General features: G+C 44.9%; 1 protein-coding gene across 1 annotated transcript in view; it reads right to left on the bottom strand.

The window, feature by feature from the left end:
* The window catches only part of NEK7 (NIMA related kinase 7), a 66,360-nt gene extending 54,660 nt beyond the window's left edge, over positions 1-11,700 (bottom strand). The window contains exon 1 of the mRNA XM_084290791.1: positions 11,567-11,700. The gene's annotated coding sequence lies outside the window, so the exon portion shown is untranslated. The remainder of the gene's footprint in view (positions 1-11,566) is intronic.
* Positions 11,701-11,968: the final 268 nt, after the last annotated feature.

Raw genomic sequence — 11,968 nt, 5'->3', positions numbered from 1 at the left:
ACTAAATCACCATGAATATATCCAAACCTCCTGGATGTGCTTTCAACACGTGGAAGACTTGAGCCACACGGCTCTACCCGATACAGCCGCATGGCTCTTCGAGGCACCGGGCGCTTGTAAAATAAACCCCGTACGTGCCCGCGGGCCAGCACCCCAGGCCTGCAGGCAGAAGGGACGCAGCAGAGGAGCTCCAACTGCTGCACACAGACTGACTGCGCCACAGAAATTTGTCTGTGGGTTTTAGGGGCGGAGGAGCAGGTGCAGCACCCGGTTTTGCTGGTGCCGGCGAGGAGCGCGGTGCCATCCCTGCTCAGGTGCAAACAGAGCTCCCCAGCAGCCCTGGCCATGAACAAAGCAATCCAGGTTTACCTGAACAACCCTTTCAGCACACACACGAACACGAAGCCTCTGTCCCCAACTGTAACCTGGTGAAACCTGGCAAGGCCTGCAGAAGAACAAGTCACGTCGCCGACTGGGAAACTATGCCAGCTTTTCTGTATTTTACTTACTCATATATTTACTTCTTGCTCCAAAGCCTTCACGCTCTACAGACAGTTTGAAATAGCACACGCTCCTCCTGATAACTTAAAACTTCACCATTAGGAAAGTTCAACACAAAAGCATTCGAACTATCATAAAAGCATTCACCTGGTAAAACGTACACACAGAATAAATCTCAGTAATTCCTTCAGACAATATTAAAAGTGTTGAAATAGCTCCAAAGAGAAAGTAGTAAACCTTAGACTTTTTTTTTTTTTTTTAATAAAAAAGCCCATTGCAAAATATTTAAGAGATGCTAACAAATAGCCTGTGTTCATGGTAACATCACCCTTACAGCATCACTGCCTTAACACTACTTTCCAATCAAATAATCGCAGAGCAGCCATGTGGAGTTCTCAAAACTCTGCCCTAGCACTGAACAGCGCCGGGCTCCACGAAACAAACCCGCACCGATCCGCTCTCACTCCTCCATTCAAAGCAGACATCCCAAGCCCCTCTTGTACCATCAACCATTCCTAGCCCCAAACCCCTGCCACCCTCCAGAGCAAGCGAGGGGCTCGACAACTTCCCCTGCCTATCCTTGGCATCCCTCTGTAAAGCACACATCCCGGGGCTTCTGCTGCTTTGTCTGTTAGCTGTAATTAATCCAAAAATAATAAGGCTCCAAAAAAGCAATTTCAGGAATGTCAACAGCAAATAAGTAAGTGATCAAACTGAGGCAAGAGGCAAAGAAAACCAGGCAGAAACTGCAAAGACTTCTGATAGTATTAGTGCAAAAGGTGAAAACAGCTGGCAGGTGCACGGCGTGCCAGGCTCACTGGCAACCTTCCAGCCAGCTGCAGGATGCCAATATCGACACCTGCTTGCAGGTTCGATAGCATCTCCTATACAGCCTCCCTGACAAAGGCAGCAAACCCTAACACAACTGCATTGAAAAAATAATTATATATATCAAACTGTTGTCACAAGACTGCACCTAAGTTCTCCAGCTGGATTCGGAGAGGTCTATATTGTTGTCACTGCTTCAGACAACTTCTGGAGGATCTCAAGGATTTTTTTCTGTTCATTTCTTACTGTTCTTTAAAGACCACGGAAATCTCAGCTGTGATGTTCAGACAATGCGTGGTGATGCAGCTCAGGAACTACATAACGCACTCTTCTGGATGGTCAGAGGCACCAGCTGCAAGTGCTTGGTTATCTGATGTCTATTTTTTTTTCCCTTTTTGATTTGGTCAAATGGGAGTAAGAGGATAAGTCATACCATTATCGCTGCCAGCAGCTCACTTTTATAATGAAATAAAGAAAACTGAAGAGGAAACAAATATGCTCTATCTGCTCTACCATGTGAAACACGGAAGATTTATCAACTTGGGGGTTTGTTGTTGCTTTTGCAGACGAAAGGTAGAGACCTGTATTTTCTGTCCTTTTATGGAAGTTCTTTTATTATGTTTTTACTTGTTTTTATCTTTGAAGACTGCATGATAGATTCATATTTTAGAGTAATTTGGCATTTTGATCATACAAAATGCCAGGGATGCAAAATGAATCTTTTGTACTGTGTCAACATAAGCAAGAATTAGATTCTGCTGCTTGAAGACTGTTTGCACAGTGAGGCACGCCTTTAGCCTTGATAATAAATTCCAGAGGTCAAAATAAGTGGTGTAATACTTATCCTAGGAAGAGTGATAATTGTTGTCTGAATTTAAATTTAAAAGCATTTTTCACAATCTAATGTATGGGTAAAAAGGCACTAAGAATACTGCCCAAGAGTCATCACTTGGTTAATATTGTTAAATTGCACTTGTTAAATACAAGTTGCATTTCAATCTAACGTGTAACACTGCATCTAGATGTAACTTGTCTTTCTCCTCTTGAAACAGCTCATACAATGACCTCCTTCTGCAAATCCACCACTATTAAATACCTTGGTTCATGGAAAACCGACAAGAGGAAGCAAGAGGTGAAACTACAGCAGCACCCGAAGTGCCAACTATGACTAATACTTCTGAATAATGAAAACCAAGCTGCATGCAACAGCAAGGACTGGTTACAGGAACACAAGCACATACGCTGAGTCTTATACCTCAGTTATGGTTGCTAATTCTTCTTCTTGCTTATACTTCAGTTGTGGTTGCACGTACAAGATTTTTGGTTAATAACTAATGCTTTAAACACTTGTCCTTTTAGTTGATCAAAACAGTGGGCCACCTGCAAATTAGGGATGCAGGATAAAGTACCAGGGTACACAAGCAAGATGACCCATTTTTCATTTGAAATTGCAATTGCAGAACCACTTCCTTAATTGACACTATTTGCTCCATGCATTGACTCTACAGACAAGAAAAGGAAGCTAAATCCTCAGCAGTGAATTAGATTATGCAAAAACACAAAGTAGCCCAAATTGCAATTGCTCATTTGGATACCCCGACAGGAAGGTCAAGTCCCATAATCAGTGCTTCCGATTTTTAAACAAAAGTCTAGAAATGCAGAGACACCCACCTGAGATGCGTGTACACCCAGCGTGTGGGACACGGAGCACTGCTGAATGGCATGCAGCACAATGAAGAGACTCACAGCCATGACAGGGAAACCTGACTGAGACTGAAATGAACGAGTACTGGCTGGGAAACAGCGCAGGTAAGACAAAGAAAGAGACCAAGACAGAAATTTGAGTTTAAAAAATACCCTGGAGTTCCTGGGAAATTAAACAAAGAACTGCAGGAAGATAATAACTGTAGTAGCAGGAAGGCACAAATATGCTCTACCCTTCCACTTCAGCAGCCAGAAACAAACCAGATGTAAGGTACTTACATCCTGCTGTATACCAAAACCCTGCCTTCGCCTGGCTTTCCTCAGGCCCATTAACAAGCTATTGACGAGCTATTTCACCAGAATACATTTTGAAATACCTTTTTTTTGCAGATGTTTTTTTCATAGCTTGAAGTTCCTAAACCATCTACTTCGGAACATATTTCACAGGATTCAGGCAATGATGTTTTTGTTTTAACAGACAGCAATTCTACAGCAACACAGGAATACAATACTTCTCTGTAGAAAGCATCATTAATAGCCTCAACAGTAGCTAGGGTTCCTCTAGCTACATGCTATATAATATTATCGGTTAATTTGGGACCTTAACTGGAGACATTCGGTAATCAAAGAAGAAACAACAGCTAAACTTCACAACAACAACAAATATATACTTAAGGATAACTGAATGCTGCTGTTCTGCTGACAATCTTAGGTTTTTGTTCCTGCAGAACATGAATTGAACTATTCCACACAACAGCTATCACAGAGGAACATGAATGTGCTCTGAGAACATGCTGATCAGGCACCGGGCTGCTTTACTGCCTTTTCAAAGAGGACGGAATGTCCTATGTTTACTTCTGGATTACACTGTCAATAAAGGCAGGTATTTTTAGTTTCTATTATAACTATTATATTATTTTATTTAGGCTGGAGCCAAGGCCCTCCATAAACAATCCTCCATTTAACACCCTTTATATTACTTTGTTTTTGGTGTCAATCTTTAGCATTTAACGAGCATTTTAAATGACGAATCGTAGATTCCTAAATTAGTCACCCGGGTTAAAACTAAAAACCTGTGCTCTGGAAACAATGGCTTACATTTCCAAGGCCCTCCTGAGCACCCAGACCAGGAAGTAACTCCCAGTCACCCAGCCACCGCCCCGCTGGTGACCACAAAAGCTTCCCTGGGGGAGCCCAGCTCTGACGGCGTGATGCTGGTTCTGCCCTGACTTCACAGCACCTCTCCGCTCCCCGACCCAAGGCACACACCTTTTGGCAGGAGACAAACCTCAGACCCTTTTTTTCCTCTACTACCACAACAGTAAGAGCTTGGCCCTTAAGCCTGATGCCTGCAGGTTAAGCAGCAGGCATCCCGCTGATTTATAAAAGACTTACTGCCTTCCCAGCCGTGCTTCTTCTCTTCCAAGTTGTTTGGAGGCAGCCAGCTTGCTGGCCAAGCCTGGCCCACACTTCTTCAGGTCAGCAGCACTCCCCTTCCCTCAGCACCCACTTCACGCTGCCAGCAAGCGTGCAGGCTGCAGCTGAGGGGACAAGTTTTCAGGAGGAGTATCAGCAGCCCTCTGTCTTAAAATGTGCTGGGGGAAGATTCTGCATGAAGCAGGAGAACGTCAGCAGCCGTGAACCCAGGGCTGCGACCTCATCACGCACATCATGGTAAGTCACAGCACAGCTTCAAAGAACCAGGCAGTCTGAAGTCACGTCCAATATTGTAAACCAACCAGCAAACTAGATCTACTATACTTACTCAGTATTAAAAATACATTTTTCCCTTATGCTCTGACACTGAACAAGTCAAACATATGTTTTGATGTCATATCAGAAATGCTGTCCTTGTAAAGTGAAAGTCCCTTCAGCTTCATACATGGTATTTTTAGTGGATAACCAAATCCTTGGAGAACAGCAACCTGCACGCAGGACCTCAGAAGTTGCTCTTAGATTTCCAACATATCCAAAGCCTTCATACACTTGTTGTACCTGAGTACCTCCAAAAGACACAATTAAGAAAATGCCCCCAGCAGTTTGCCTAAAACTACTCTCTTACTGCAAACCGTGCTGTTGTTTTTTCTCCTCTTTTCTCCCCAAATGTGACTGGAAAGATGAAACTCAACTCATCTGTGCTAAAATACATTTCAAGAAGTTATTCATCTGCCTCTATACCACTGGGATTCAAAGACTCATAATTAATATGGTGTATTGCACATGAATGGCAAGGGACTCCAACTGGAAAACAAGTTTTCCAAAGACATACACAGCATCTTTTCAGTAAATTATTCCTGAGCAAAGTAGATAACTAAAATGATATCTGATTAGAAATTCACAAATTACAACACCGTCTAGTCACAGAGTTACACGCTCTGCTTAAAAAACAACATTAGAAAGTATCAGATATGCCAAAACACTTTAAACATTAAAAAAAAAAAAAAAAAAGTCAATCAATGCAGTTGGGCTGTGGCTGGTCACGCTTAAGGTTTATGAGCAAAACACAACCAAAGCAGCATCTCCTGCTTCCTGCTCCCGAACTCCTGGACAGCAGCCAAACGTTGCAACACCCTGTACCAGGGCACTGACACCCGTCCAGATTCACACGCGATACAACAGCCCCTCTCTGAAACAAAGCCCAGGGCTTTCCCCGGAACAAAAAGCACTTTCAGTATTAATTTCAGCACCAGAAGAACCAGGTGCAGTAGCATTAAGAGGCGGTGCCTCGGCTTTACTCCCACCATGGGACCCCGAAGAACCAGAGGACAGCAAGACACACGTAGTCTATGGAGCTCCTCACACCAGGCTCCTCCATTCCCACTGGGCAGCCAGTCCCACATCCGAGGACTCTGCAATCTCTCTTCAAAGGCCAAAATATTCCAAATGAGTACCTGGAAACCCACGTTACAGACAATACTTGAAATAAACCAAGTAGGCTTCTAGACTAAGTCACACCTTAGAGTAGGCAGCTTCAGCAAACAGTAAGTTTTCCAACCCACAACATTGACCCCCACGTATACACACAGTTAACCCTAATTCTCCCCAGGATCTTTTTCACACGTTCATAGAATGGCTCAGGTTAGAAGGGACCTTAAAGGTCACCTAGTTCCAGCCCCAAATCATTTTCTATACAAAAGCAAGTGTAATAGTTTACAACAAACAATTCGACCACCACTCACCTGCCCTTTCCGTTGTCCTGGCCCAGCCCACGCTGCTGGTTTCTCAAATACACTGAACTTTTTATTGGTCCGCTGTTATGATAAAAACACAATCCGCAGTGTACTCACTAAAACATTACTTATTTAATTTAAAGTCTATTGCAATGGGGCTGATTGTTTAAACTTCTCATTCACTTGATGAACAAATATTTGATGTATGCCAAATAATTAACACACTACTTCATTTTTTCTCGCTCCCTAAACATTGGAGTTTGATATCTGCATTAATAAAGCAAAATGCATTTAAGTTCATACTCACTCGATCTCTGCCAAGACAATCAAGACCTTAATTGGCAAAGGATAAAGCAAACTCAAGACTGAAAGGCCAAGTTAATGATTAGCACGGTAAAATTTGTAAATTACCCCAATTAGTGTATATTATATACACAGTGTGTGTGTAGATAACGTATGCATATATATATGTAAAACAGTATATAAATATGCACACACCTACACTTCTACATATATATTTATAAATCATGCGTATATATATAAATGTTTGTATATGCAGAATGATTATTATTTGCTAACTGGTAAAAAAATAAGTATTTGCTTCACATTTTAAAAAAAAATCTCAAATATGAAGCAAATACATATTTGCTTGTGAAGTTGTCTCCAGAAGCACCCATACTGGAGAAAAAAAAAGTATTTGCAACTTCTAAGTGGTAAAAATGATTGAATATCTACATATATGCAGAAGTAGGATTAGCCTTAATTTAGGTGCTTCCAAAAATGTTTAATATTTTACCATGCTACCAGACGAATACTCCCTGTAGGATGGCAGTTCTGTAGGGACAACCTTGAAGGTAGACAAGACAAATTCTCAGCATTTGTTGATCAAAAAGTAGCTATTATCTATCTATATGGCAATTACTAATCCTGTCGCGTTCGTGTTTTTAAAAACAGCTTCTGTCCACGTTCCCTACTCCTGGGCTGTCTGTCTACTCGAAGCTCTACAGAAAAGGCCAAAAAGGCTGAAAAGGCACGGATAATTAAGGTGGGTTAAGTGTTGCTTTCAACAAGAGCAGAAATAACCATAAACAAACAGAATTACTTACAAAAAGAAATAAAGAAATACACTTACAGTTCATTTTATCATCCATCCAGATTTATCAGGCACGCTTTTTATTCCGACCCTGAAAACACAGGTGCCAGCCACTGTCATTTCCCAACTACTAAGGGCCCATTTACTGTCAACACTGCCTAAATAGAAAATGAAAGTCCACAATTCACAGATCTATTTCTCTTCCTCTTCATTCATTCGCACAATTTCAGGAGTATTGTTTTGGTTACATCTCCATTTCATTTGTCACTCAAGTAGATAGCTTATCTTTCCAGATGCTCCCAAAGGGTTGTACATGCACTGACTTGCTTTTTTCAGCCCTTTGTTAGCTATCTCATGCAAACTGGAGAAGAAAAGGCGTGAAACCATTTGGGCATCAGGATCCTTCTCCATTTTCGTTTAGCTTCTATTCACCTGGAAATAAATTTGATAGCCATTTCTCCATCCCGTGTAGCCAGTTACAAAGGCTATACTTCACTCCCTGCTAAACTTCTCCCTGTGACATGATCACGATTCACGTATCGCATCTACACACTGTACTGAACTAAAAAACTGAACGTCTCCCTTCTGGCAATGGTGCACTATTACATGAGCTTGCCACTTATTGTTTTACTTCATCCTTAGGCAGGGGTGATAAAAAGTATTTAAATTCAAAACAGCTATGACAGAAAGGCAAGAGGCAACATAGTGTAGAGACTATTCCAGGCAAAGCCAAGTTTTGTCACCAAAACCCTGTACAGGTAAGTACGAAGAGGAGATAAAATAAATGACCACATTAACAATCAAAATAATAATAATAATAATAATAAAGTAGTTAAGATGTTCAGAAGAAAGGAAGCCAAGATGTGATTTGGAAACCCTTACAACCCCAAAACCACCCCACTCCGACAGGTGGGCAAGGCGAAGAGGAACCCTTTCCATAGCAAAGGGATGGTTTTAAATGCGTATGTGAAAATACATTAGCCATAAAGAGATGCTGAAGAGATTTAGTAAAAGTGCAACCGAGTTTCACATCGGAGTTTAAAAAGACTCGGGACAAAGAAGAGGCTGGAACCATTGTCAGACAAACCATTGCTGCTAGGCACAGGGGAAAGCCATCCCGTTCAGGTGTCTGGCTGAACACGACTGCACCCAGCCACAGCTGGTAATGCCTGCACCATTACAAGTGAAGAGGAACAGGTATTTAACAATAAATTCCATAAAATTCTTACAAGAAGTGTCTAAGTATCTTCGAAACCAATACAAGATAACACTTTGTGGTATCATGCTCCAGTATCATTTGCCATTTGCAGGCTGGAGAAAGAACCTGCTCTTACCTGTAGCATAGAACTTAAAACCTGAGCTACCCCTGAGATGATGAAATGAACAAAGTATTATATAGAATCAGAGAAGAACTATGGGACACATTCAACTACTTTTTTCTCATCTCCTCACTAGCATTACCTTTGAATCCTGCAACTATGCATGACTGTGGTGAGTGCTGCAGGATCCTCGGGCCCAGAAGCAAGGCAGGCAGCAGCCAGCACACTCGCTTCAGAAGGAAGCCAACACTCAAGTTCACAGCTGTTTCTGTGCTTTACACTAAACCACCACTGGCTAAAACCTGCCAGATCCATTTCTCATTTTGGAGTATCCTCAATGACTAATTGTACATGTGCAGGGTGTGCAGGCTGCTCACTGCTCCGGCTCTTAAGTCCTAATTATCTCCACGAGCTTCAGAAGCAGCCCACGCACCTAGCTCACAGTTCTGAATCTCACTCAGGGCAAGTGCTGGAAATTTACTGCTGCAAAGACAACTCCTTTTTTGGATCTGCTCTCAGATGAGGAAGAAAAGGGTACAGAAGAAGGGCCTCTGCAGGACAGAATGCTATGCATTTTCCCACTGCAAGTTTCTACTTATTTTAGAATGAACTTTAAGTTCACCTGTGATACTTTTGCCTTCTGGTTTTCAAGGAATCAGTAGCTTCGCAAGCCTTGCATACGGACAGCAGAACGTTAAAATGAACTGAAAGAGACTGGCTCTTCAATGCTTTGCAACACCTACCTCAGATTTCCCCAAAGACTTCAGCAAGTACCTAATCTACAAGCTGCACATGTACTCTGACGACATTGTAAATTAATCTGGTCCAACACAAACCTCGCTACTAAATGTAACCGTAATAACTTTGTTATAAATCGGCCCTAGCAGACTAAAGCAAAGAGACTCGAATGCAAGCTCCCAAATGCCAGATGAAGTAAACAGTCTATTTAAATTGTCACCTATAATCAATAATGAGAAGTCACTAGTACCACAAGATTAAACTACGTACAGCAAGAATCTAACCTGTACATTTATACCATTTTCTTACAAATTCCTCTGTTCGGGATCTTGTTTCAAATTTCCTAACAAAGCCCCTTACATAAGCACGTGTGCTCTGCTGGCCCAGTAGGTAATAACTGCCCTTGAAATACACGGAGTATTTTTTAGCTGCAGAAATGACTGAATCCCGGTTACGTCCCACATTCCAGAGACAGACACACAGGATTATCTTCACTGGAGAAGCAACTCATTTTAACAGGATTACTTCTCTTCATTTTTTGTTTTTGGTTGGTTGTTTTTTTAAACTAACCAGACAAAAAGAATCCCTTTAACACTGTATTAAAAAGGCGCCAGGTAGCGATATTGTACTGCATCCTGCAGGGCTAAATTACTTCCCATGTGGTCAGCAGGGTTCAAATCATGACAAACACAGCGAAGGAGTGCTCTACAGGCTGTTCTTATCACCGCTTTGCAATTTTGGGCAGTTATTTTCATCTCTGTGGCACAGCACATGCAACGTAGCTAAACTGAAGAAATTTTCTGGAAATTAATCAGCCAGTAAACTCCTACGGTCAGGCACAGTATCGACCTGCATAAGATGATCTCCCCCTCCCGCTTGCTCCCAAGCACTACTACCTGGGGATCAGGAAGGATTCCTGGATAAGCCCCACGCAATCAGGAGATTCCCTGGGAGGTACAGGAGAGGTTATTGCAGCTTGACTTTTCCCAGGAGACCTTCCAAGGTAACACGAACTCATCAGCTCAGCACAGATGTCTGGAGAAACGCCAATCTTTAGACGGCAACGAGGCACCGATGGTGACACAACCGAGCGCAGCACTCATGTGAACGCAGGATATTGGCCTAAGCTTATGAAATACACATTTTTCGCATGCATGGGCAAATTGCCTCACCAAACTATCTCAGTGGACAAATATACTGGGCTGCCTGCGTTCAACTTAACTCTTGCACACAAAAAAATAAAAGATAAGTATGTGCGGGCTTCCTTGCTCTGCCTTACAGTTCAGACGGTACCACAGCTCACAGTAAGGCCAGCAACTGACTTCGTACACTTTGTTTCTGACTGTCTTTTTATGAGGAACTGGCATGAAAAACGCATCCATCCAGAAGTTTTTGGATGAACAACTCCGAAATAGTACATCTTCGCCTTCTTTGGGAAAAAAAAAATAAAAAAAAAATCTAAGGTGGGGATGAGATTCAACTTGTCTAATTCTTCTAGACCCTGGAATAAGTCAATCAAAAAGAGGATTTTCAGTTGAATAAAATTTCAGTTGAATAAAACTCCTTGCCCCCCCAACTTTTTTATTACATTTTTTTTTATTTCAATGAGTGATTGGTACGTTGAACAGCATGTTTTAGGAGAGAGGCAGTATCTCTACTCTTCCACTGACATCCTCCACTTGTGCTTTGCGAAGTCAGCTACCCCAAAACCCCATCTCCCTAAATAAAACATCTTTAAGGCTCGGCCGTGCCCTGCCCGCAGTTTTATGGCCCAGACGGGTGCCAGCAGCGAGGCAGCGATGCCGCCCCCTACACGCAGGCACCGCTGTGGCCATGACGGGGCTCCGGGGCCCCCTGAGGCGCAGCTCCCCGCGGGCCGGGCCCGCCTCGCCCCCCTCACCCCGCAGCAGGCCGCGGCCCCGTCCGGCGGACGGAGCGACAGCCGCGACGCCCAATGGCGTTGCGCGACGGGGCCGCGGTGACCAATAGGAGGCGGCGGGGGGCGGGACCACGGCGGAGCGGGGCAGCGGGGAGCGCCTCCCGGCGGGCGGGCGCGGCCCCGGCTCCCGACCCCCGCTCCCCGGCCGCAGCCCCCAGCCCCCGGCCCGGCCCCGGTTCCCGGGGGGGCGCCGCCGGTGCCGGTGCCGCCGCCTCCTCGTCCTCCTGCTGCTGCTTTGCGGCGCCCCCCGCCTCCCGGCCCCCCCCGGCGTTACCTGCAGCCGAGCGGCTCCGCGCCGTGCCGGCCGCCTAGCGGGGCTCCCCGCCGGCCCCTCGGGCAGCCCCGCGCTGCTCGCCGCCCCCCGCCGCTCCTGCCGGGCCCCGCCACATCCCGGCAGCCCCGGGGCCGGGGGAGGGAGGCGGGGAGGCAGGCGGGGAGCCGGGGCGGGGCGGGGCGGCCGCCGGGCTCCTCCTCGCTCCGCCGGGAGCCGGGGCCTGGGGGCTGCGGCCGCGGCCTGGCGGGGGGGGGGCTGCCGGGGATGGCGTTGATTTTGGAACCATTGGAGGGAGCAGGCCCGAGTGCCCGGGGAAGGCCCGTCCGTGCCGAGGGGCGCTCTGCTGCTCAGGCAGCGCCTCAGCGCCCAGCAACCCGCAGCACCGGGAAGCAACGGGCGGCG

Source organism: Netta rufina (assembly GCF_964035555.1).
Source record: "Netta rufina genome assembly, chromosome: 8".
In the NCBI taxonomy this organism is placed as follows: domain Eukaryota; kingdom Metazoa; phylum Chordata; class Aves; order Anseriformes; family Anatidae; genus Netta; species Netta rufina.
Note: the sequence above shows the minus strand (reverse complement) of the source record. Positions and strands in the feature narration are given on the sequence as shown.